General features: G+C 38.1%; 1 protein-coding gene across 9 annotated transcripts in view; it reads right to left on the bottom strand.

The window, feature by feature from the left end:
* The window catches only part of CEP128 (centrosomal protein 128), a 479,221-nt gene that overhangs the window by 202,653 nt on the left and 250,121 nt on the right, over positions 1-26,447 (bottom strand). The gene's annotated exons all lie outside the window — the stretch shown is intronic.

The raw sequence follows: 26,447 nt of genomic DNA, 5'->3' as shown, positions 1-26,447 counted from the left end.
GATTAAAGCAAAGAAACATCACACTCAGAAATGTAAATTTGCTGACAACCCATAATCCTGGCCTACCTTTGATTTTCCTAAAGAAGACATGAATGCCTTTTTTTTTTTCCTTCAAGCATCAGAACTGTAGAAAAGATAAGTTTCCATAAACTCCCCGAAATTAATTAATAAATCCAAAGAAATGCTATCTTCACAGCAAAAATGATAAAGGATTTTGAATCACTTGTCCTTTATAGGAAATAGTGCTTCTGATTGGCAAATCGGGAAGCAATTCAGCAAAGAAAATAAAACAGGTAATTATATGAACAGGATTATGAAAAATCCTAACTTTCTTTACCTAGATAAAAGTTTTTTTAAGAAAGTTTCTTGAATTTTCATTTTATTTTTTATTCCACTTTGAAAAATGTATGTTTTTTTGGTGCAGAAGATGTATAAAGAGCTAAAAGGTTTCAATTAGAAAAACTTGGATTCCAACCCTAGCTTTGACCCATATCAGTTGTGATATCTGAACCTAAAAATATAATAATATCAAAATCAAAGGACATTTAAAAGGATTACTAAAAGCAATTAATACTATGCTATGCTTAGTGCATAGCCAACAGCTCATCATGCTTATTATAGAGAATTTAGAATATCACATCTTTATAAATATTTTCTACTTCTGCTCACCAACAAGTGGTCCTATAGCACTCAAAGTCTGTGACATATCCCATTACTTTTATAAAATGGATTGGGAGCTTCTGAAAATATTCAGTCAAATGAAAAATATACTTTTGAACAAGTAAATGTTTAAGAGCTTAATTCTAAGAAAATTTCTTTATTGAGCCTTAGAAAACACTACAGTTTCAAATGAAGAAAAAGATAGGTCTCAAAAATGTATGTGTGATACATTTATATACATATGTATAAGACAATAAAAGGGGTACAGTTCATACTAACTTACTTGACTTTATTTCAACCACATATACTGTCACTGAGATTCCTTTATTCTAGAAGAGTAAGTAAGGTAAATGATAGTGGCCTCATATTTGAGAACTGTGGGAGCCAAACTGGAAAAGCACTACCTCTAAGATAAGGCTTTTATATACAAAGTAGTTTTATCATTAAATTACTTATAAAGAGTGTACTTACACATTTCCTAAACTGGAAGCATGTGTGCGTTCATGAATATTTTTCTGCATTTTGTCTGTTCAAAATCTGTTCCTTATCTATGCTGCCAAGTCACCCCAGTCGTGTCCGACTCTGTGTGATCCCACAGACGGCAGCCCACCAGGCTCCGCCGTCCCTGGGATTCTCCAGGCAAGAACACTGGAGTGGGCTGCCATTTCCTTCTCCAATGCATGAAAGTGAAAAGTGAAAGGGAAGTCGCTCAGTCGTGTCCGACTCTTAGCGACCCCATGGACTGCAGCCTACCAGGCTCCTCCGCCCATGGGATTTTCCAGGCAAGAGTACTGGAGTGGGGTGCCATTGCCTTCTCCATCCTTATCTATAGCCATAGCCATATTAAAGCTCTTTAAAAGAGCTAGAAAGTAATTTTTCCACCTAGACTGCTTTAATCCATAGAAGGTAAATTTAACCAAAATATACAACAGTGTTAAAGAAAGTAACGTTATTTAGGTAAAAATAAAATAACAATTTAAGGAATTTGCTTCAATTACATAAAAAACAGAACCTTTGTATAGTTAAAGGAAAAAGAATTTTTCCTCAAGAAACAAACTAGACCACAGGAAATTCAGAATTGTTTAAGAGTGGCAAGTGAAAGTGTTAGTTGCTCAGTCTTTCTGACTCTTTGTGACCCCATGGACTGCAGGCCGCCAGGCTCCACTGTTCACAGAATTCTCCAGGCAAGAATATTAAAGTGGATTGGCCATTCCCTTCTCCAGGAGATCTTCCCAACCCAGGGGTTGAACCTGGGTCTCCTGCATTGCAGGCAGATTCTTTACCATCTGAGACACCACGAAAGCCCTATCTAAGTGTGGTGGAGCCTAATGAAAAAATAAAATGAAAGATATAGATATATATAAAAAAACAGAACAGTATTATTTATCTCACAATATATTAAACCACAAAGCCTCCATTGTAATTGGGGTATTAGACTGGCATTAATACAACAAACAATTCAGGAGCTTTAGCAATAAAAATGCTTGGCTGCTCAAAAATATGTTTTTAAAAGACAGCTTTCCATATGTTGTAGAATTATAGAGTCTATAATACAGAAAACTAGGATGAATTAATCCATATTTTTCAGATTTTCTTGGCTTAAGGAAAGGCCAACTGCTGTCCACCCTCTATTTTCAGCATGGACAGTTACTCTGTAAGAGATATATATGCTCAAGAGAAAATTACACAGCAGCTGCAGTCATGAAGAACTTCCCATCAGTTAGCGTGGATTCCCACAGGTGACCTGAGAGCCCCATTTCAATTAAAACAAAATAGAACAGCATGTATACAGCAGATTCAGATGCTCTCTCACTTTTCTCTTGGATACAATCATTGGGGATAATATGTAATCCTGCTGTGAAAGGAAATAACTCAAATGCTACGTTCATGTAAAAGAACATCTATCAAAAATATCAAAAGCACTTTTACAATGCTTAATCCAAAATGTTCTAACTACAGTACAAAAAAAAAAAAAAAATAGGCTACTCTAAATAAGCATGAGATTAACCAGTTAGAAGCTAAAAAGCTAAGAGTGAACTCCCCACCAAGAGGAGATTATTCATGCCTGAAAATGAATATCTGATCGCTGAATATCTGCTAATAACCTGATGATGTACCATATTCTTAAAAAAAAAAAAAAAAAAACTAAATACATAATAGCTACTTTTCCAGGTGACATACATAGTATGTACAGAGTAGGAACTAAGATTTTCTGAAATCCCTGGATGAAAAGCCTTAAATGAATTATTTATCTCCTTTCTAATAGTCACTTTACCTTATTCTGGCTTAACTTTTAATAGATTAAGTTTCTGATTATATGTCCAGTTCTTGGTCAGAGCTCAGGGTTGGTGCACTGGGATGACCCAGAGGGATGGGATGGGGAGGGAGGTGGGAGGGGGGTCCAGGATTGGGGACAGATGTACACCCATGGCTGATTCATGTCAATGTATGGCAAAACCACTACAATACTGTAAAGTAATTAGCCTCCAATTAAAATGAATACATTTATTTTTAAAAAAAACACATTTAAAAAATAATAAAAAAATAAAATACAGACTTGCCAGGGTTTCAATTTAACCTCTTCCTTAAATATATACCCTCTACCAAAATGGACACTTCTCCAAACTCTATACTAATTAGAACAAGTATTAAATATGTTAACTTTATTTGAAACAACAAGAAATGTTTCTAGATGATCAGTAACTCCTTGAATTCTCTAACTTTTTCCAGTCCTTATGCTTACTGACTTTACTCGATCTGGTCCAAAATCCACAACGAACTTCATTCTCTGCTCTCTGCTACTTTGTTCTCGTTGTAAAAATAGCCTTGCCAACAGAATAAGAATGCATAAATTCAGTTATTCACCAGCCTATTTTATATTCATTAATAAAAATAAATGAAATCAACACTCTCTACTATGACTTCATGAACAGCATCAACTTTAGCAAGAAGCTCTTTGCAAGTTTCCAAACCCAGATGAACTAATGTTTCTATACCAAACAAATTTTCATATTTGTTTTATTTTGTTTCCCTGATTGTTAAATCACATTAAGGCATCACACAGGAAGCTCACAGGAACCCAATTCCCCATTCACCTTCCTATTAGTTGATGACAGCAAATAGAATGGTATTAAAATGCTGGAAATATTCCCTAATGGTGGTTTAAAAACAATAACAGAATTATCATTCTATCTCTATATCTGTAGGAAAACAAATGAGAATAGTCCTTGCTTTATAAAGCTTGGGAATGGCTAAATCAGATAACTTCAGTATATTTTAGTATAATTACCTTACTAGAATGTAATCTATACAGTTTCTTACCATCAGATCTGAGTTATAGCAAATCCTTTTATGGGGAGACTTTAGATAAAGGCAAGAAAAAAGACCAAGAGTTAAAGATTAGGGTGGTCATAGGTAGAAATTTTCCCAGGAAACATAATTATCCCAAAACATCCATCAAGACACTGTTAGGGCACCTCACAATATACCAAGCACCAGAAGTAAAAAGAAGATATGAAACACTTCTGCTCCTCAAGTTTCTCACAATCTAACTAGAAAGAGATTAAGCTACATCAATCTACTATCTGGAGGCATCACTGAAACGAAAGGAGCAAATGAATTTAGAGGGCCAATCAGTAGAAGAGGTTCTTGGTGTTAAAGAGGCAAGAACAGTGGCAAGAATCCTACTCTACTCAAACTGCTACACATTTAAGTATTATTCCCAATTCTAGTCGACTATATAGGAGATACAACTGTATTTAAATTATGCAAAATTATATTGAATATATGATAAGGCTCAGAATACAAAGCATTAGGCTTTGAGCAGTTTATACATTTATGCATTTTATATATATATATATATATACACACACACACATACAACTTGTGCATATGTGAACCGTGAACTTCCTGATGTTCAAGGTGGTTTTAGAAAAGGCAGAGGAACCAGAGATCAAATTGCCAACATCCTCTGGATCATGGAAAAAGCAAGAGAGTTCCAGAAAAACATCTATTTCTGCTTGACTGATTATGCCAAAGCCTTTGACTGTGTGGATCACAATAAACTGTGGAAAATTCTGAAAGAGATGGGAATACCAGACCACTTGACCTGCCTCTTGAGAAATTTGTATGCAGATCAGGAAGCAACAGTTAGAACTGGACATGGAACAACAGACTGGTTCCAAATAGGAAAAGGAGTACGTCAAGGCTGTATATTGTCACCCTGCTTATTTAACTTATATGCAGAGTACATCATGAGAAACACTAGACTGCAAGAAACACAAGCTAGAATCAAGATTGCCAGCAGAAATATCAATAACCTCAGATATGCAGAGGACACCACCCTTACAGCAGAAAGTGCAGAGGAATTAAAAAGCCTCTTGATGAAAGTGAAAGTGGAGAGTAAAAAGTTGGCTTAAAGCTCAACATTCAAAAAACGAATGTCATGGCATCTGGTCCCATCACTTCATGGCAAATAGATGTGGAAACAGTGTCAGACTTTATTTTTGTGGGGGGCTCCAAAATCACTGCAGATGGTGACTGCAGCCATGAAATTAAAAGACGCTTACTTCTTGAAGGAAAGTTATGACCAACCTAGATAGCATATTCAAAAGCAGAGACATTACTTTGCCAACAAAGGTCCGTCTAGTCCAGGCTATGGTTTTTCCTGTGGTCATGTATGGATGTGAGAGTTGGACTGTGAAGTAGGCTGAGCGCCGAAGAATTGATGCTTTTGAATGGTGGTGTTGGAGAAGACTCTTGAGAGTCCCTTGGACTGCAAGGAGATCCAACCAGTCCATTCTGAAGGAGATCAGCCCTGGGATTTCTTTGGAAGGAATGATGCTAAAGCTGAAACTCCAGTACTTGGCCACCTCATGCGAAGAGTTGACTCACTGGAAAAGACTCTGATGCTGGGAGGGATTGGGGGCAGGAGGAGAAGGGGACGACAGAGGATGAGATGGCTGGATGGCATCACTGACTCGATGGACGTGAGTCTGAGTGAACTCCGGGAGTTGGTGATGGACAGGGAGGCCTGGTGTGATGCAATTCATGGGCTCACAAAGAGTCGGACACGACTGAGCGACTGAACTGAACTGAACTGAACTGTGCATAATATAACAGGCTTATTATGTTAGAGATTAAGAAAGTTCTTTTCTGAAATGGATAATATTTTAAAATATTTTAAAGTAAAAGCATTCTTAACTTATGCATCCATGAATTAATTTATATATTAAAATATTTAGTTAAATTTTAGTGATTTTCTGAATTATATAACTTAAAAAAAATCATATAACAACTTGTGGAGAGGAGGAGAAAAGAGGGACATGTACTAGAGTAAGAGAGTAGGTCTATGATACTGAATGCACGCATGGCAATCTTGAAAATATCAACCATCCACCCTGCTCTAACGCCTTTCGTTTGTGTTAGTAAAGCAGTCATTTTTGTAAGTTGTTACACGCTTCTGAAGTACAGAGCTTAATGTTTAAATCAGATTTATTGTTTCATACTGCTTTATGTTTATGACTGACAGAAAACACAGTTTGAAAGACATACATTCTCGTTATGTTAGTAAGGAAGAGAATTTGATGATAAGTAGCTTCAGTCTTTCAGTCTTCTGGAAATTAAATTTCGCACATTGGTTGGCCCAGGCGTAGATAAAATCATTGCAAACACACTGCCCAAGATATTGTAAGACAAGTGTAAAAAAAAAACAAAAAACCTACATCACGATACATACCTAAGTGATAAGAAAATATATTTGTTTTCATGTGTGTGCAACTTCAAATCAGTGTACAGGACTCACTTTAACATAACAATTTATTAACAACAAACTCAACTATCGATATTCAATTTAATACCTGACTTAAGTAACTACTAGTTTATGGCTTTTCCACATCCCTTTACTGAACTGATGTCTCTTTATAATAAATCCACTTTGGAACTCAAAATTATCTCATTATACAGAATCCTGAAATACTAATTATTAAATGAAAGAGGGTAAATAAGATGAATTCACAGGTCAGAAAGTTGTTCTTGCATTTTTCCATTCACTAAAAATAAGTAACCAATTCCAGAAAAATAAACGACCCAATCAAAAAATGGGCCAAAGAACTAAATAGACAGTTCTCCAAAGAAGACATACAGATGGCTAACAAACACATGAAAAGATGCTCAACATGACTCATTATCAGAGAAATGCAAATCAAAACCACTATGAGGTACCATTTCACGCCAGTCAGAATGGCTGCGATCCAAAAGTCTACAAGCAATAAATGCTGGAGAGGGTGTGGAGAAAAGGGAACCCTCTTACACTGTTGCTGGGAATGCAAACTAGTACAGCCACTAAGGAGAACAGTGTGGAGATTCCTTAAAAAACTGGAAATAGAACTGCCTTATGATCCAGCAATCCTGCTGCTGGGCATACACACTGAGGAAACCAGAAGGGAAAGAGACACATGTACCCCAATGTTCATCGCAGCACTGTTTATAATAGCCAGGACATGGAAGAAACCTAGATGTCCATCAGCAGATGAATGGATAAGAAAGCTGTGATACATATACACAATGGAGTATTACTCAGCCATTAAAAAGAATACATTTGAATCAGTTCTAATGAGGTGGATGAAACTGGAGACTATTATACAGAGTGAAGTAAGCCAGAAAGAAAAACACCAATACAGTATAATAACGCATATATATGGAATTTAGAAAGATGGTAACAATAACCCTGTATACGAGACAGCAAAAGAGACACTGATGTATAGAACAGTCTTATGGACTCTCTGGGAGAGGGAGAGGGTAGGAAGATTTGGGAGAATGACATTGAAACATGTATAATATCATGTATGAAACGAGTCGCCAGTCCAGGTTCGATGCACGATACTGGATGCTTGGGGCTGGTGCACTGGGATGACCCAGAGGGATGGCATGGGGAGGGAGGAGGGAGGAGGGTTCAGGATGGGGAACACATGTATACCTGTGGTGGATTCATTTCAATTAAAAAAAATAAATAAAAGAAAAAAAAAAAAAATATGGTAACTGAAAAAAAAATAAAATAAAAAAATAAAAATAAGTAACCAATGTTAGAAATATAACTTTAAAGATTTTCCACAGAATTTTAAAACTCAAACATACTCTTAGTAACATCTGTTAAAAAAAGGACAATATTGTAATGTCTTTCCTATTCTCCATCACAGCACAAATGCACTCTAACAGTAGGCTATTAAATAAGTCTACAAACTTTTGTTCGTTCAATTAAAACATGTATTGTGACCTGTACGTACATGTAGTATCATCTCGCTTTAAAATATTAAGACAGAAATTTTGTACTAGAATCCACATACCCATAAGTATAGACACAAACTCTTCTTAGACTCCTGGCCTTCCCAATAGAGACATTAAGAATGTCTTTATTTTTCTTATTTAAATGGGGTGAAATTTACTTTAAAACTTACTATAAGCTGAAAAAGACAAATGATATTAATCACAGGAGTCAAATATCTGTTTAGTAGGAAATAATACTGGTCAAGCAGATATAGAAAAGACAGAGGAACCAGAGATCAAATTGCCAACATCCGTTGGATCATTGAAAAAGCAAAGAGAGTTCCAGAAAAACACCTACTTCTACTTTATTGACTATGCCAAAGGCTTTGACTGTGTGGACCACAACAAACTGTGGAAAATTCTTAAAAGACATGGGAATAGCAGACCACCTGACCTGCCTCCTGAGAAATCTATAGGCAGGTCAAGAAGCAACAGTTAGAACTGGACATGGAAAAACAGACTGGTTCCAAATCGGGAAAGGAGTATGTCATGGCTGTATACTGTCACCCTGCTTATTTAACTTATATGCAGAGTATATCATGAGAAATATTAGACTGGATGAAGCACAAGCTAGAATCAAAATTGCCGGGAGAAATATCAATAAGCTTAGATGACACCACCCTTAAGGCAGAAAGCGAAGAGGAACTAAAGAGCCTCTTGATGAAAGTGAAAGAGTAGAGTGAAAAAGTTGGCTTAACACTCAACATTCAGAAAACTAGGAAACAATGGAAACAGTGACAGACTTTATCTTCTTGGGTTCCCAAATCACTGCAGATGGTGACTGCGGACATGAAATTAAAAGACGCTTGGTTCTTGGAAGAAAAGCTATGACCAATCTAGGCAGCATATTAAAAGGTAGAGACATTACGTTCCTGATAAAGGTCCATCTAGTCAAAGCTATGGTTTTTCCAGTGGTCATGTATGGATGTGAGAGGTGGACTATAAAGAAAGTTGAGTGCCAAAGAGTTGATGCTCTTGAACTGTGGTGTTGGAGAAGCCTCTTGAGACTCCCTTGGACGGCAAGGAGATCCAACCTGTCAATCCTAAAGAAAATCAGTCCTGAATATTCATTGGAAGGATTGATGCTGAATTGAAACTCCAATACTTTGGCCAGCTGAAGCAAACAACTGACTCATTGGAAAAGACCCTGATGCTGGGAAAGATTGAAGACAGGAGGAGAAGGGGATGACAGAGGATGAGATGGCTGGATGGCATCACCGACTTGATGGACATGAGTTTGAGCAAGCTTCGGGAGTTGGTGATGGAAAGGGAAGCCTGGTATGCTGCAGTCCATGGGGTCGCAAAGAGTAGGACACGACTGAGCAACTGAACTGAACTGAATCATCCACCTAGAAGGGTTTTGAACAGAAAGTGAAAATTGGATTTAGAGACTTGACAGTTTTTTGAAACAGAGAAATTGTGGCTAGCTGTCAGAAAAAAACAGGACATAAGATCCAGCCACAAGGAGCTATCAACATGTTATGAAATGGAAAGGAATAACACAGTACCTATAAGAGTTGGTGAAGTGAGCTAAGTGCCAGATGAAGAAATTTGCTGTCTAAGAAATTTTGAAAGAGTAAAACTTCATGATTCTGAATCACATCCAGAAATCGACATCCATTAGTCATCTGTAAACTGGCAAATCTCAGATAAACTCTTGTTCAGTCCCTACATCACATCCAACTCTTTGCAATCCCATAAACTGCAGCAAACTCTGTCAAAAAGTAAAATCAACCTACTGAATTCAGTTAGTCATGTGGTTATCATGGGTATCATACATACCAAAGAAAGGTTATGCACTCTGAATGTTAAAAGTATAAACAGGGCAATTCACATGAAAACTGGCTATCATAACAGCCATAGAAAAAGGTCTGCATGACCTGATGTCACTGGATTCTGGAGACTGGTGAAAACTGCCCAGGTAAAAATAAAAAGCACAAGCATGGAATGTTGTTCTCTACATCTAGTTCACCAGAGTAATAATGGAACAAATTAGTCTAGACTGTGGTAGGCAGACCATGATCTCAGGCAACAACAAACTTTATTCAATAAATATTTTATTTGGGGGGACTTAGATTTCTAGTTATAAAAAGAGGATAGTTGAACTAGATCATCTTTGAGGATCCTTTCAGACTTAAAACAACATGATTCTGAGTGGTTTACCCAATCCTCCACACATCAGCTCACCTCCAGAGTTTGCTAAGGTACCCTGAACCATTTGGACAAGAAGGCTTCCTATCCTTCTCTAATCTGACAGCATAAATATCCCACTGGTCTACGGCACTGTTTCTCATACTTTAATGTGCATTTGAATCACTTGGAGATCTTGTCAAAATGCAGAGTATAATTCAGAAAAGGTATGGCAATCCACTCCAGTATTCTTGCCTGCAGAATCCCATAGATAGAAGAGCCTGGCGGGCTACAGTCCACAGGGTCGCAAAGAGTCAGACACAACTGAAGTGATGGGCTTCAAAAGTGGCACTAGTGTTAAAGAACCTGCCTGCCACTGCAGCAGATGTGAGTTCAATCCCTGGGTCAGGGAAGATCCCCTGGAAGAGGGCATGGCGACTCACTCCAGTATTCTTGCCTGGAAAATCCCATGGACAGAGGATCCTGGTGGGTTACACAGTTCATAGGGTCACAAAGAGTCGGATACAACTGAAGTGACTTAGCATACACCACACACAGGCTTGAGTTCACAGACCAAACTTTGAATAACAAATGTCTGAGATACTCAGGAGGTCTCAACAGCTTCAAAAAAAGCAGCAGCAGCATACACTAGATTTCCTAAAATCTGTAGAACAACAGCTCAATGAAATATTCATATTTTAGATGAAATCTAAGGCCCATTTACTAGTTCAATTTGTTTTCAAGTCCCCTGTAACAAAGACACAAACTTTCATTCCACTGTTAATATTTCACTTTAGGACCACAATTTAATCATGTCAGTTGGAAAGAAAACCACACCTACATGTCATTTATGCAGTTGTTCTCAGAAAATACAGGTTGTAAATAGCTTTGCTCTATTTCAGAAGCAACAGTACTGACATTTGGAGTTTATTCTAAAAAAACTGACTTTATCCTTTAATGAGATATAAAAGTACTCTTCCAAAGCTCCAACTGAAATCTAATTTTTTTTCCCCTGTATGGAATTTATTTTTGATCATTAAAAATAAACGATTACATTATTTCTGTTGGGGGAAAATTAAAAAAAAGTCATCAAATATTTTAAAGATGCTCTACAAAACAAGAATGAGAGGCCATACTTATTTAAATAAAAGGCCAGAGGGAACAAGAAAGTGTCCAGTATTAAGTTATGAAATCTAAAATTTAAAAAATACTACAAAAGAGCAGCTCCACACTTACTAATATGTTTAACTCTACCTTTAACTCAGTTGTTTGAAACTTAGACCAGAATTTCCCACTTAAAATTTTTGTTGTACCTAGGATAGATCATAACACATACTCAACTATTAATTTGGTTGAAATATTGTTGTTTGCAATTACAAAATAAATATATACCTGAAAAAAACAATAATTTTTAAGACAAATACTGCAATTAAATAAGAAATCATTCTCAATTTCCATGAGAGTCTAACATCAGATTCTAATGGGCTTCCCTTGTGGCTCAGTTGGTAAAGAGTCTGCCTGTAATGTGGGAGACTTGTGTTTGATTCCTGGGTTTGGAAGATCTCCTGAAGAAAGGAAGGGCTACCTGTGGGGAGCGAGCTCCGCCCGTGGCAAAGGTCATGAGGAAGGAGGCTTGACATACGCAAAGGCGGGATCAAGCCTCAGGAGTCTCCCTGGAAATTCTCGAGCAATCTACCCCCAAAACCAGAGTCTGCCTACTTTCTGCTTTGTGCTTTCACCTACACCTCTGACTTTACGGGGGGGCTGTCCCCCACTACCTCTCTGAAAAAAGAGTTAGCTTACAGCTCCAGTTAATAATTCCTGGGTGTGACAGTGTTTCAACCTACAAACTCCCTTGGAAGTCCTCTAGCCTGCCTGAATAGGTTTTTCCGGCCACATGTGATTGCTCAGAGCCTCCAAACTGTGAGAGGCATGAGATGTTAAATACAACTGTCTAAATACAGATTCCTTTGAGCAGTTAAAAGATTGATTAGAAATTGTATTGGTGAAGGGATTCTCACTTGTTGGGCCAATGTTTGCTGCTAAGTCTCCATATCCCTTACCTGCTGTGTCCCTGGCAGTGTATTGATTAATATAATTGGTGTAAGTAGTAGCTTTAATGTTTGTAACCTGGGACCCTTGAATTAATTCTTTTTCTTCTTTATAGCCCACCACACCTTTGCTCTGTAGGAATGCAACTTTATCTAATGCTTTTTGGAGGCTGGCGCCTGACTTTAGAATAATCACCTTTAGAGGAAAAGGCCTCCGGGCCAGAAGATGATGCAAATCACCTAAACTTTTGCATATGATAAGTTTGCAGGAAGAAAGCCTGGCTTGCTGCTTGACTCTACCCCTTCCCCCATTATCCTCTATGCATAACTTAAGGTATAAAAACTACTTTGGAAAATAAAGTGCGGGCCTTGTTCACCGAAACTTGGTCTCACCATGTCGTTCTTTCTCTTACCTTCTGGCTGAATTATTCAGCCTCTTTTCTCCACTGAATTTCCTCACTGAGCTATCCTTATTTCAGCCTCTTTTCTCCACTGAATTTCTTCACTGAGCTATCCTCATTCTATTACTCTTTATATCCTTAATTAACGTTTAATTAAGCAGTTGTTTCCTGATCCTCGCCGATGCCGTCCCGCTTGAATACCCTGGATCAGCCGGGCTGGTCCCGGCAGCTACCCACTCCAGTATTCTGGCCTGGAGAAATAAATGGTCTGTACAGTCCAAATCTATTGACTGTGTGGATCACAACAAACTGGAAAATTCTTAAAGAGATAGGAATACCAGACCACCTTGACCTGCCTCCTGAGAAATCTGTATGCAGGTCAGGAAGCAACAGTTAGAACTGGACATGGAACAACAGACTGGTTCCAAACAGGAAAAGGAGTACATTCAAGGCTGTATATTGTCACATTGCTTATTTAACTTATATGCAGAGTACATCATGAGAAACGCTGGGCTGGATGAAGCAAAAGCTGGAATCTAGACTGTCAGGAGAAATATCAATAAACTCAGATATGCAGATGACACCACCCTTATGGCAGAGAGTGAAGAAGGGCTAAAGAGCCTCTTGATGAAGGGGAAAGAGGAGAGTGAAAAAGTTGGCTTAAAACTCAACATTCAGAAAACTGAGATCATGGCATCTGGTCCCATCACTTCATTGCAAATAAATGGGGGAGTAATGGAAACAGTGACACACTTTTTGGGGGAATGTCAAAATCACTGCAGATGGTGACTGCAACCATGAAATTAAAAGACGTTTGCTCCTTGGAAGAAAAGTTATGATCAACCTAGACAGCATATTAAAAAGCAGGGATGTTACATTGCCAACAAAGGTCCGCCTAGTCAAGGCTATGGTTTTTCCAGTGGTCATGTATGGATGTGAGAGTTGGACTATAAAGAAAGCTGAGCACCGAAGAATGGATGCTTTTGAACTGTGGTGTTGGAGAAGACTCTTGAGAGTCCCTTGGACTGCCAGGAGATCCAACCAGTCAATCCTAAAGGAGATTAGTCCTGAATATTCATTGGAAGGACTAATGTTGAAGCCGAAACTCCAATACTTTGGCCACCTGATGTGAAGAGCTGACTCATTGGAAAAGACCCTGATGCTGGGAAAAACTGAAGGTGGGAAGAGAAGGGGACAACAGAGGATGAGATGGTTGGATGGTATCACTGACTCAATGGGCATGAGTTTGAGTAAGCTCAGGAGTTGGTGATGGACAGGCAGGCCTGGCGTGGTGCAGTCCATGGGGTCGCAAAGAGTCGGACACGACTGTGTGACCCTCACTAATGTTTCAGAAGGGACATCTGAGGATGAAGAAGGATGAAGTGGGATGTCTGTGTTTTCTTCCACAATTGTTTTAGGTCTTCAGTTTAAAATTCTATTTTTTTCCCACATGGCAGGAGTTTTCATTGCATAATTTATATATATATTAACCATAACTAAGTTTTGCTTGTTGCTTAAACTATTAACAGTTTATGAATGGGAAAGTATAAACAAAGGAAAAGGAGTAGAGATGTTGCTGAGAGCAAAACCTGTAACAGAGAGAAACTGGTTGCAGGGGTTGCATTTGGGCCCATGAGAAAGAGGCCGCCTACTGTGGAAAACGTGAAAAGACAGAAGAATTGGAAAGTATAAAAATACATTAACTCATAAAGGAGAAGACAGGGTTTGGGGAACACTGAGTCAGAAATTTCTTCACTGATCCAGACAGAGGCTGGGCAAAGGCCAGGCAATGTTGCAGAGAGTCGGAGACATATGTTGAGCTTTGAGAAATTCACCAGTAGGTGAAGATGGAATCTGAAACAGAAAAAAGCCTTTCCAAAGGTTCAGGCTATGAAAATGCAGGATGGGTTCAACTAAAGTTGGTGTTGCTGGAGGGCAAGGTGTCTGGAAGCGCAACAGTATTAAGAGATTTTGATGTAAAGAAATTATCCTTCAATTAAATTTTTTTAAAAAAGAGACTTTGAGGTGGTTAGAACTGGGTTTTGGGGACCCAGTCAGGAAGGAAAAGACCACCCCTGGAGTCATGTTGGGCTTACAGACGCTGCCCCAGCTCTCTGCTGTGACCACCACTGGGGAGTGGTTGACTGTCTCCCATTCACCATGACAACATCCCCCCAAAACATAGACTTTCAAATATAATGTGTCCCTTATATAACAGAATACTACGGGAAGTTTTTAAGGTAGCAGTAAACATCTTCAGGATTCTTTGTGGATCAAATAGACAGGTATCACAGATAACAAACTGCATGGTGGAAAGGCCTAGGGAATGTGCCACGCATGGTATGTGGAAAATTTGAACAGCAGTTCAGCAATAACTGGGGTAGTAGGGTGGGAGAAAGAAGCGTGGTCGAGGAGGTAAGGAGTATGAATTTTTAAGCTATAAAAAAGGCAGCTGAGGACCACTCAGTGATAACTTGGCTACTGGGATGGGGCTAGGGCACGGGGCAGGGAGTGGAGGGGATGGATTAAGAGGAAACTGGGATGACCTGGAGGTTTCCACATTGACTGAGTGGGCAAATAAAGAATAAAGAAAGAAAGTAGCATGTGAAGAATATAGTAAGCTAATACTCAGACACAACGCATTTGAGATACTTGCAAGATATTCAAGTAAATATATATTTGAGAGACAGTAGGAGATTCAAATCTGATATATTTAAGAGACAGTAAGAGACCCAAATCTGAGTCCTATGGGAGAGGTTGTGGCTAGAGGTCATGAGCATTTGGCTATATAAATCAGGCGAGTGGATTCAGTCTCCCAAACAGCACATGAGGTATGAAAATATAAGAGGATCTAGAATCAATATTTAGCAAACAGCAAAAGTTAAGGGATGGCTAGAGCAAAAGAAGCTGATAGAGGAGCTTGGGAAATGTTTAGGAATGCACTTAGTAAGCCGAGAAAAGTGGTGTCAAAAGAGTTTGCTGAGAAGAGAACAGCTCTCAATGTCAAGGGCTAGAGAGAGATGAAATAATAGCGCACTGAAATGTGGCCTGAGGAATTTACAATTAGGAAACCACTGCTGATCTTACAGACAGTGGTTTCACAAAAGCAGTGAGAGGAGAGGTCAAAAAGTCAAATTTCAGTAGGCTGAAGAAAAAAGGGAGGAGTTAAAAAAAACAATGAGCAAGATGGCTCTGCAGAGGTATTTGAATAGGAATAAAATAAAGCGGTACTTGGAGATGCATGAGATTCAGAGTGGGTTGTTTGTTTGAACAGGACAGACTTGAGCACATCAATACAAGTAGGAAAGGAAGCAAGACAGGACGCGAGTATAAAGATACAAAGACGCTGAGGATAACTGGGGCAGGGGATCAAGACTCGGGGCAAAGATAGAAGGTGGTTTTCAAACCGAACCCCATCAGCAGACTGTGTACATTATCTGGATTAAACCTAAGACAGGACTGTTTGGTATCAGCAGTTTCTCTGAATCTGGGTCACAGCAAATTACCAAAGGCCATCAACTGGAATTTAAGAAATAGAAAAGCTTTCTCAACATTGAAAGTAAGAACTCTAGAAATCAACGTGATCTTTCAGAGATACAAGGTTTCCCTCTCTTATTTTAACTTTACTATAAAACATATCTTATGGATGAACTAGGAATATAATGCTGTTCTTCTTATACAATAAAAAGAATTTAGAGGTACTGGGAGTAGTTAATGGATTTTCTATTTTCATGCCAGAATTATATCTCCCAAAATGTATCTAAATCATTCATCTAATATTTTCAAACCTATCTTGAAATATGAGAGATTAGGGATTTCTAATGATATATTATCACATTATCTATTTTTCCCTCTCCAAACTTATTACTATTAAAATCAAATTCAAAAAACCTTATTTAATAGATTTTGTCCTTAAAATAAGAAGGCACAGCCATTGTCTTTTCTGTCTGCACTTGCATTTTGTTTTTAATAATGCAGACTCACTTGGAAAATGAATAGAAAATAGACTAACATTTAAAAATAGAAATACAGAAGAATACTGGAACATCTGCTGTACTTGCGTACCTCAAAATGTGAAGATATGCTAAAGCAGACTTTGTGCTTTATTTTCTTAAACAAGAGTTTAGGGAAGGTTACAAGAAGATTCACTGAACAAAGAGTTGTTAAGGCAAAAATTGGAAACCGAAACACTTCGGCGTTTGGTGTCGAAACCATTCAGACATATCCATCAAACCATCAAACATGATCAAAAAAAGCTATTCACAGGACTGTGTACTTATATTTATTTAAAATAAAAGGCATTTCAGAAACCATATATATAATAGCTAGAGATTTTTCAAATTATTAGTTTTTTCCCATTTGTATTTCTGAAAATGTGGGCTTTTCAGAAACAGATGCTCATTCCAAAGCATCTATTTGAGTAGAGGTTACAAGTAGTAACAGAATTTCATTCTGAATTAGTACTTTAGGATTTTGTGACCTAAGGAATCCTAACACTGCAAAATAACACTGTAATATTCAGCTTCTTTCATAGAAAATAGGATTTATGGAGTCAGATAGGCTTGTTAGTTTGAATACCAGTTCGAGAGAAAATACTATCTGTCTCCCATTTTAGCAACCCAAGGGAAAAGTTTGTCTCGCTGACCATATAGTTTTGACGTAGGGGATATCCAAACAGGAATAGGATATGATATATGAGTGAGACTGTCCCTTTCTTGTCTTAAAGGGCAGCACGGAAGAGAGAGGAAGCCAGACGAGACTATCTCATCCATGAACCGATTTCCCTTCTCCTGCTCTTTCTAGGGCAGCAGCAGCTCATTAGATCCACACGGGTACCACAGGGCAGGGCAGGGCTCTAGCTCCTGGTCCTTGTTAAGGACTCGGAAAAGTGACTGTCCCTCAGGCTGCCCCAGACGGCAGAGCCACCACCTTGGAGGCAAGGTGTCTGCAGTGAGGAGGACCCAAGGTTTAATCCACTGATTAGCCTCTGGTTCCGGGCAGTCTCAGAGGGAAGCAGAAGCTGCCGAGGGCTGGCCAGGGTACCGACCTCAGGGAGGCTGCCCAGCAGAGCGTTCTGTGGAATCAAACAGGACACACATCCAGGTCTGAGAGGAATGGAGGGCAGCAGTAGCAGGAGCAGAGGTGAAACAAAGCTGGCTGGCGCTACAGGCAACTCCGCCCGAGACGAAACCTGGCAGACGGCGAGTACACCAGTGACTGACTAGCCTTGAAACGTGCAACCGTGGGAAAGCAACCACCAAACGGCGAGGAGCTTCACTCGGGGACAGAGGAGGCAGGGGCACCTTTCTGCCTCAAAGGTGCAGAAGGGGACCTCTGCTGGGATGCAGACAAGGTTACCTGAGAGACTATGGTCCAGACTTGGTCCCTGGACCAAAGCAGACTAAAAAGGACTGCTTTAAATTTTAAACTAGATCTGACTTTCAGTTCACTCTTTCCCATTAAGTTTCTTGCTGCTTCACCACCAGCCTTCCCACGTCAGACAAGGAGGGTTCACTTTTTCAGCTAAAGGCTGTCATCATTTGGACTCCTCTGGATTTCTCAAATTCCACGATCATGGTCCCTTTTGCTCACTCAGGTCCAGCCACAGCGGCTTCTCTGACATTCTTCAAACACGCAGGGCACACAGCTGCCTCAGGGCCTTTGCACTAGCGCTTCTCTCTACCTGGGATATGCATGTCATTTTTCCATGTAAATTTTTTCCTTGCATTCCTTTTTCCAATGGCACTGTCTCAATGAGGCCAACTCTGATGACATTTAAAATTACACTTTGTCTTTACTGGCATTCCTCTTGCCTTTGCTTTTTTTTCCCCCACGGCAATTATTATCTTCTAAAATACTCTATAATTGACTTGCTTTTGTTTATTGTCTGTCTCCTGCCAATAGAAGATAACCAACACAGCTGCAGGATTTTCTGTGTATTTTATTCACTGCTGTATCTCTGCTTTCAAGAAAAGAGCCCGGCATTATAGTAAGCACTTGACAACTATTTGTTAAGTGGATTAACCAAAGGTTCAAGATTCAAGAGGAAAATCAGATTAAACACTAAATTAAGGAAAACACATTTCCCTGTGCATCTATTTGTCCTTGACATTACAAGTGCTCAGAGATGACTTACTGATTGGATTCCTTGTGTATGTGCTCCTGGTCATATCCTTATGACTGCCCTAGCCCATTCCCTTAGTGCAGCCTTTGGACCAAGCAATGTCTCATGAGAATAAAACCAAAACCAAGAGTCATATGTAAAAACAGCAGTTCACATTTACTGACCCCTTCTAGCCACTGTCTCAATCAATCTGCCTGTACTAGCGCATTTGATACAACAACCCTTCCAGGTGAACATTATTAACGCCATTAACAAACGGGCAACTAAGGGATAGTGAGGTTGGAAGTGTCTCAGGGTCAAAATGCGGTAAAATCAGGAGTCAAACCTAAGCAGTGGGAGTTCAGAGCCCATGAATTTCCAAAGGCCACTTGGAAAACCTGTGGCAACTACCTGTTTATTTTGTGACCTATAATAAGAGCTATTTCTTTAAAATCAAGCAAAAATTGTTTTTCCAAGAGGTAAAGCAACACATACATACAGCAAAACCCAAGCCAAAAGATCCATACACAGCATGGTTTTTTAACCATATAAATTATGATTTATATGATTATGACACCACCCAAAAATGTACACTATAAAAATTATGTTTGTTTTTTACTATTCTTATGATTAATACCAGACAGACTAGAACTAAAGGAAAAGTTCTTAAAACAAAAAGTGAAAATACAGATTGACAGATGATGCAAGAAAAAAGAAGGCCAGAGATAAAAGGTTGGTAAAAATCATTCACTGCTTCATTAAAATAGTAAAACCTTGGAAAAAGCACTTAACCTTTCTGGGTCCATTCTTTCATTTGTAGTAGAGACAGTTATAAACACATAAGGGGCTCTCCCAGTTCTCATATCTATGGTTATCTATTTAAAGATTCTTATGCTGAACAGTATCAGCTTTCTTTAAAAAAAAAAAGAAAAAAACTTAAAAGTATGGAAACTGTATTCCTTTAAAAAAAAACTGTATTTCTTGGCTGTGCTGAGTCTACCTTTAGTTGCGGCTTGTAAACTCTTAGTTGAGGCAAGTGGAGCCGAGCCCCTGGACTGGGATCAACTAGGCCCGCTTTGGGAGCGTGGAGTCTTTGCCACTGGGCCACCAGGGAAGTCCTCGATGTCTATTTTTAAGAACTTACTCAGGTCCTATTCTAATTTAAACTTTTAAAAATTCAAAAGCTAAAAAAATATAAGAAATTAGAACACATGTGTTCATTGTTTTAACTAGGTTTGATATTTTATTGTCTTAGGTTAATAAATTATCATTCAAAATATTAAAACCAATATAATCTACTTTCAGATTTTATTGTGAGATTATAAGATTCACATGCAGCTGTACAAAATAATAGAGAGCGAAGGCTTATATCCTTTGCCCACCTTCCTCCAAGGATACCAGTCTGCATAAATGTTATTTACTACCATAACCAGAACACAGACATGATCCAGATTTCATCAGTTTTTACCTGCACCCGTGTGTGTGTGTGTGTGTGTGTGTGTGTTTAATTCTACACAACTCTATCATTTCATCACATGTGCAGATTCCTGTGAGCACCAATACAGAAAGTTCCTGCACAAAGATCCCTTCATCCTACCTTTTTATAGCCACGGAAAACACCCTCCTTCCCTATTTTCTTTCACAGTAAAAGAAAACCAAAGAAAATTGTCTGGGTAATAACATCTTAATTTAGATTCAACCCACAAAATGATTATTAATAAAACTTTAAACTACCAGAATTAAGAAACTCTTTAGATTAGTAAGACAGATGCTTATGTAATGGGAAAAACACACTAAAAATAATACCTTTATTTGTTCCTTACCACATAATTAAATATAGAAAGACAGGATCTCTGAGAAATAATTTCAATATGTAGCTGTAAACCATTAGAGGATTTTACTAAGGATAAATTGCAATGTAAGAAGCTGATACTCATTTGGAGAATGAAGAAAACCATCAAGCAAACATTCCAGCCAATAAGTTAACATTTGAGCCGAAAGTTCAGACTAAATTTTCTAAGAGGAAAAAAAAGAAGTACCATATACTAAATAAAATTTAGGATTTGGTTACTTGAAAATATTTATGGATGTCAAACAGCTGAGAAGTCACATTGATTTGTATCTGCTCATATTTTATATACAGATACAATATACGTGAAAAAGTGAAATGAATTCGCTCAGTTGTGTCCAACTCTTTGCGACCCCATGGACTGTAGCCTACCAGGCTCTTCCATCCATGGGCTTTTCCAGGCAAGAAAACTGGAGTGGGGTGCCATTGCCTTCTCCAGGAGATCTTCCCAACCCAAGGACTGAAGCCGGGTGTCCTGCATTGTAGGCAGATGCTTTACCGTCTGAGTCACCAGGGAATATACATATATTTTCCAATCTCATGTGTACTTAACAAATGCAAACAATTTATTTTATTACAGAGACTTTTAGGACCATTCCTCATAAACGTAAAAATTACAGATGTATCTTAGGCCCGTATTTTTATGTTTTGAAAATGGAAAGGTATGTTGAATGTAATTTTCTATAAAGCTGAGATAGCAACAATATTGAATTATGCCAAAATTTCACCTAGATCAATTCCATCTTTCCTTTTCTCAATCCTTCCATCCCTTCCCTTATTTTCTTTCTTGTCTCATTTCTACCTTTCTTTTTTAAACCTTTTTATTATGTGAAATTTCAAACCTATTCAAAAGCAAAGAGCTAAATCAGTATAATCAGCTGATACACACATTATCCAATTACAACTATTATCTATACCTGAACAATCGTATTCATTTGTGATACATTATTTAAAAATTGTTATTTTTTAGGCGTGACCAAAGTGCTGTAGTTATGTTTAAAAGATAAGAATCATTTTATTTTAGCCAAAAGGATGTTCAAAATAAACATTTACCAATGACCTGATATAGACGGATATTTGCTGGTGAGTGGCTTATTATCAACAGAGTGCAGGGCAGTGATGCTGTGTGATTTCCACAAAGAGATTAGAAGAAGCAATGTAATTTCACTATTCCCCAGGACACATGAGCCCTGAGGTGCCATGCTCTGAGGTAAAGGAGCAGGGGGAGATACTCTTGTAGGCAGCCCTGCCTCTGAATCCCCCCAACCAAGATACCAGACACCGAAGAGGAATTTCTCTCCATTGTTGCGTATTACTACACATTCTGGATGTTCGGTTCTTTTTTTTGTCAACCAAACCCTTAATGATGGACATTGGGTTATTTCCTCTTTTGCTATTAAAAAGTGCTGCAAAAAAACCAGCATTGTGCAGTGGGCTCTTGTATGGTTGTCCACTGTATCTGCATCTTTGACGCAGATTCCTAGAAGTAGGATCCAGGAATCAAAAGTAAGTGCTTATGGAAATTAACTAGATTCAAAGGCACCTTCAAAAGAGGACCGTTTTGCATTGCCACAAGCAATGTATAAAAAAAGCCTGTCACTTTCACCACTACTATTCAACATAGTTTTGGAAGTTTTGGCCACAGAAATCAGAGCAGAAAAAGAAACAAAAGGAATCCAAATTGGAAAAGAAGAAGTAAAACTCTCAGTGTTTGCAGATGACATGATCCTCTACATAGAAAACCCTAAAGACTCCATCAGAAAATTACTAGAGCTAATCAATTAATATAGTAAAGTTGCAGGATATAAAATCAACACACAGAAATCCCTTGCATTCCTATACACTAATAATGAGAAAATAGAAAGAGAAATTAAGGAAACAATTCCATTCACCATTGCAACAAAAAGAATAAAATACTTAGGAATATATCTACCTAAGGAAATTTAAGACCTATATATAGAAAACTATAAAACACTGGTGAAAGAAATCACACAGGACATTACTAGATGGAGAAATATACCATGTTCATGTATTGGAAGAATCAATACAGTGAAAATGAGTATACTACCCAAAGCAATATAGATTCAATGCAATAGCCATCAAGCTGCTGCTGCTGCTGCTGCTAAGTCGCTTCAGTTGTGTCCAACTCTGTGCAACCCCATAGACGGCAGTCCACCAGGCTCCCCCGTCCCTGGGATTCTCCAGGCAAGAACACTGGAGTGGGTTGCCATTTCCTTCTCCAATGCATCAAAGTGAAAAGTGAAAGTGAAGTCACTCAGTCGTGTCCGACTCTTAGTGACCCCATGGACTGCAGCCTACCAGGCTCCTCCGTCCATGGGATTTTCCAGGCAAGAGTACTGGAGTGGGATGCCAGTGCCTTCTCTGACCCATCAAGTTACCAATGATATTTTTCACAGAGCTACAACAAATAATTTCACAATTGAATGGAAATACAAAAAACCTCAAATAGCCAAAGCAATCTTGAGAAAGAAGAATGGAACTGGAGGAATCAACCTGCCTGACTTCAGGCTCTACTACAAAGCCACAGTCATCAAGACAGTATGGTGCTGGCACAAAGACAGAAATATAGATCAATGGAAAAAAATAGAAAGCCCAGAGATAAATCTACACACCTATGGACACCTTATCTTTGACAAAGGAGGCAAGAATATACAATGGAGAAAAGACAATCTCTTTAACAAGTGGTGCTGGGAAAACTGATCAACCACTTGTAAAAGAATGAAACTAGAACACTTTCTAACACCATACACAAAAATAAACTCAATATGGATTAAAGATCTAAACGTAAGACCAGAAACTATAAAACTGCTAGAGGAGAACATAGGCAAAACACTCTCCGACATAAATCACAGCAGGATCCTCTATGACCCACCTCCCAGAATATTGGAAATAAAAGCAAAAATAAACAAATGGGACCTAATTAAAATTAAAAGCTTCTGCACAACAAAGGAAACTATAAGCAAGGTGAAAAGACAGCCTTCAGAATGGGAGAAAATAATAGCAAATGAAGCAACTGACAAACAACTAATCTCAAAAATATACAAGCAACTCCTGCAGCTCAATTCCAGAAAAATAAATGACCCAATCAAAAACTGGGCCAAAGAACTAAATAGACAGTTCTCCAAAGAAGACATACAGATGGCTAACAAACACATGAAAAGATGCTCAACATCACTCATTATCAGAGAAATGTAAATCAAAACCACAATGAGGTACCATTTCAAGTCAGTCAGAATGGTTGCGATCCAAAAGTCTACAAGCAATAAATGCTGGAGAAGATGTAGAGAAAAGGGAACCCTCTTACACTGTTGGTGGGAATGCAAACTAGTATAGCCACTACGGAGAACAGTATGGAGATTCCTTAAAAAACTGGAAATAGAACCGCCTTATGACCCAGCAATCCCACTGCTGGGCATACACACCGAGGAAACCAGAATTGAAAGAGACACGTGTACCCCAATGTTCATCGCAGCACTGTTTCTAATAGCCAGGACATGGAAGCAACCTAGATGTCCATCAGCAGATGAATGGATAAGAAAGCTGTGGTACATATACACAATGGAGTATTACTCAGCCATTAAAAAAATACATTTGAATCAGTTCTAATGAGGTGGATGAAACTGGAGCCTATTATACAGAGTGAAGTAAGCCAGAAAGAAAAACACCAATACAGTATACAAACGCATATATATGGAATTTAGAAAGATGGTAACGATAACCCTGTATGTGAGACAGCAAAAGAGACACAGATGTATAGAACAGTCTTTTGGACTCTGTGGGAGAGGGAGAGGGTGGGATGATTTGGGAGAATGGCACTGAAATATATATAATATCATATAAGAAATGAATCGCCAGTCCAGGTTGGAAGGATACAGGAGGCTTGGGGCTGGTGCACTGGGATGACCCAGAGGGATGGTACGGGAAGGGAGGTGTGAGGGGGGTTCAGGATGGGGAGCACGTGTACACTCGTGGCGGATTCATGTTGATGTATGGCAAAACCAATACAATATTGTAAACTAATTAACCTCCATTTAAAATAAATAAATTTAAATTTTAAAAAATTTAAAAAAATTTAAAAAGCCTGTTTCCTCACAGTTCCCAGTCTCAGTATTTAGGGATATAACCTCTTGTCTATGATAAGACTGGCAAATATTTTTCCGAATTGATAACTTGTCTTTTTATTTTGCTTATGGTAGAGGGTTTTCAGTCATTAAAAAAAAAAAAAAAAAAAACTTCTATATAATCAAATCTATCAATTCTATATCCTGATTGCATCTGGATTTTAGCTAGTAAAGGTCACTTTTGCCCGCTGCCAGACTATAGAGGTATTGCCCATGCTTTTACTAGTATTTGTGTAATTTCATTTTTAATACTGAAGTCTCTGATCCATTTAAAATACATTCAGTGGATGGCCTCAGGAATGAATCTAATGTAATCTTTTTTCATACAGATATCCAATTATCCCAATATACTTATTAAAAAGTTTATATATCTGCACTGATTTAAAATTCCAACCTTACTGTAAACTAAATTTCTTTAAGCATTTGGGTCTATTTCTGGATTTTCTATTTGGTTCCATTGGTCTGTCTAGTAAATTTATTTTTCTTTTTAAGAGAGATTTACACCTACCCTTTTCCCTTGCTCTTCTTTCTCTGGATTTTACTGGATATTCATACTTTTTCATTCTTCCAAATGAATTTTATAATTGGCTTTCCAAGCTCGAGTTTAAAAAAAGAAAAACAAAAAAGCAGATTATATTTGTATGAGTTTGCATTAAAGTCATTGATTTGGGAATAAATGGTATCACTATGATATTTGAGTTCTCCTAGCCAAGAAAATGGTATGCCTCTCGTATCTTCCAGTATACATCTGTTTCTTTCAGGTGTGTTTTAATATGTCTTGTTAAGGTTAGTTACAGCTACATATTTTATTGCTTTTTTGATAAATGAATAGGGTCCTCACTTCCATTCTATCAACTGGATTTTTTTCTGAACAGCTCAGTTTCTTATTACCAACAATTTTGATGGCTTGCAAGTGGAATATCAAATGAAACATCAGCCTTGCTTAAGAATAATATCTGATCAATATTGGATCCTCTATCTAACTTTATATACAGAACATAAAGAAGTAACCATAATGTGGAGCTGAGAGACGCTACAATGGAGATCAACATGTATTTCACGTTTGTGTCTATAATTAACCACAAATGACACAATTAGACTGTCTTCTTTCTATTTCAGACTGCAGAGCAATGTAGCAAATCTAAAAACTAGGAGAGTAACTAAGAATGAGAGAATATCTAAAATAAGAATTCTCTATACAAATAGCCAGCACAACAATTAATTCTGAACTAATAATTATTTTCTTGAGTAGATCCCTAGTCTTTCCCATTCTGTTGTTTTCCTCTATTTCTTTGCATTGATTGCTGAAGAAGGCTTTCTTATCTCTTCTTGCTATCCTTTGGAACTCTGCATTCAGATGTTTATATCTTTCCTTTTCTCCTTTGCTTTTCACTTCTCTTTTCACAGCTATGTGTAAGGCCTCCCCAGACAGCCATTTTGCTTTTTTGCATTTCTTTTCTATGCGAATGGTCTAGATCCCTGTCTCCTGTACAATGTCACGAACCTCATTCCATAGTTCATCAGGCACTCTATCTATCAGATCTAGGCCCTTAAATCTATTTCTCACTTCCACTGTATAATCATAAGGGATTTGATTTAGGTCATACCTGAATGGTCTAGTGGTTTTCCCTACTTTCTTCAACTTAAGTCTGAATTTGGCAAAAAGGAGTTCATGGTCTGAGCCACAGTCAGCTCCTGGTCTTGTTTTTGCTGACTGTATAGAGCTTCTCCATCTTTGGCTGCAAAGAATATAATCAATCTGATTTCGGTGTTGACCATCTGGTGATG

The sequence above is a fragment of the Bos mutus genome, chromosome 10 (assembly GCF_027580195.1).
Source record: "Bos mutus isolate GX-2022 chromosome 10, NWIPB_WYAK_1.1, whole genome shotgun sequence".
Taxonomy (NCBI): Eukaryota; Metazoa; Chordata; class Mammalia; order Artiodactyla; family Bovidae; genus Bos; species Bos mutus.
Note: the sequence above shows the minus strand (reverse complement) of the source record. Positions and strands in the feature narration are given on the sequence as shown.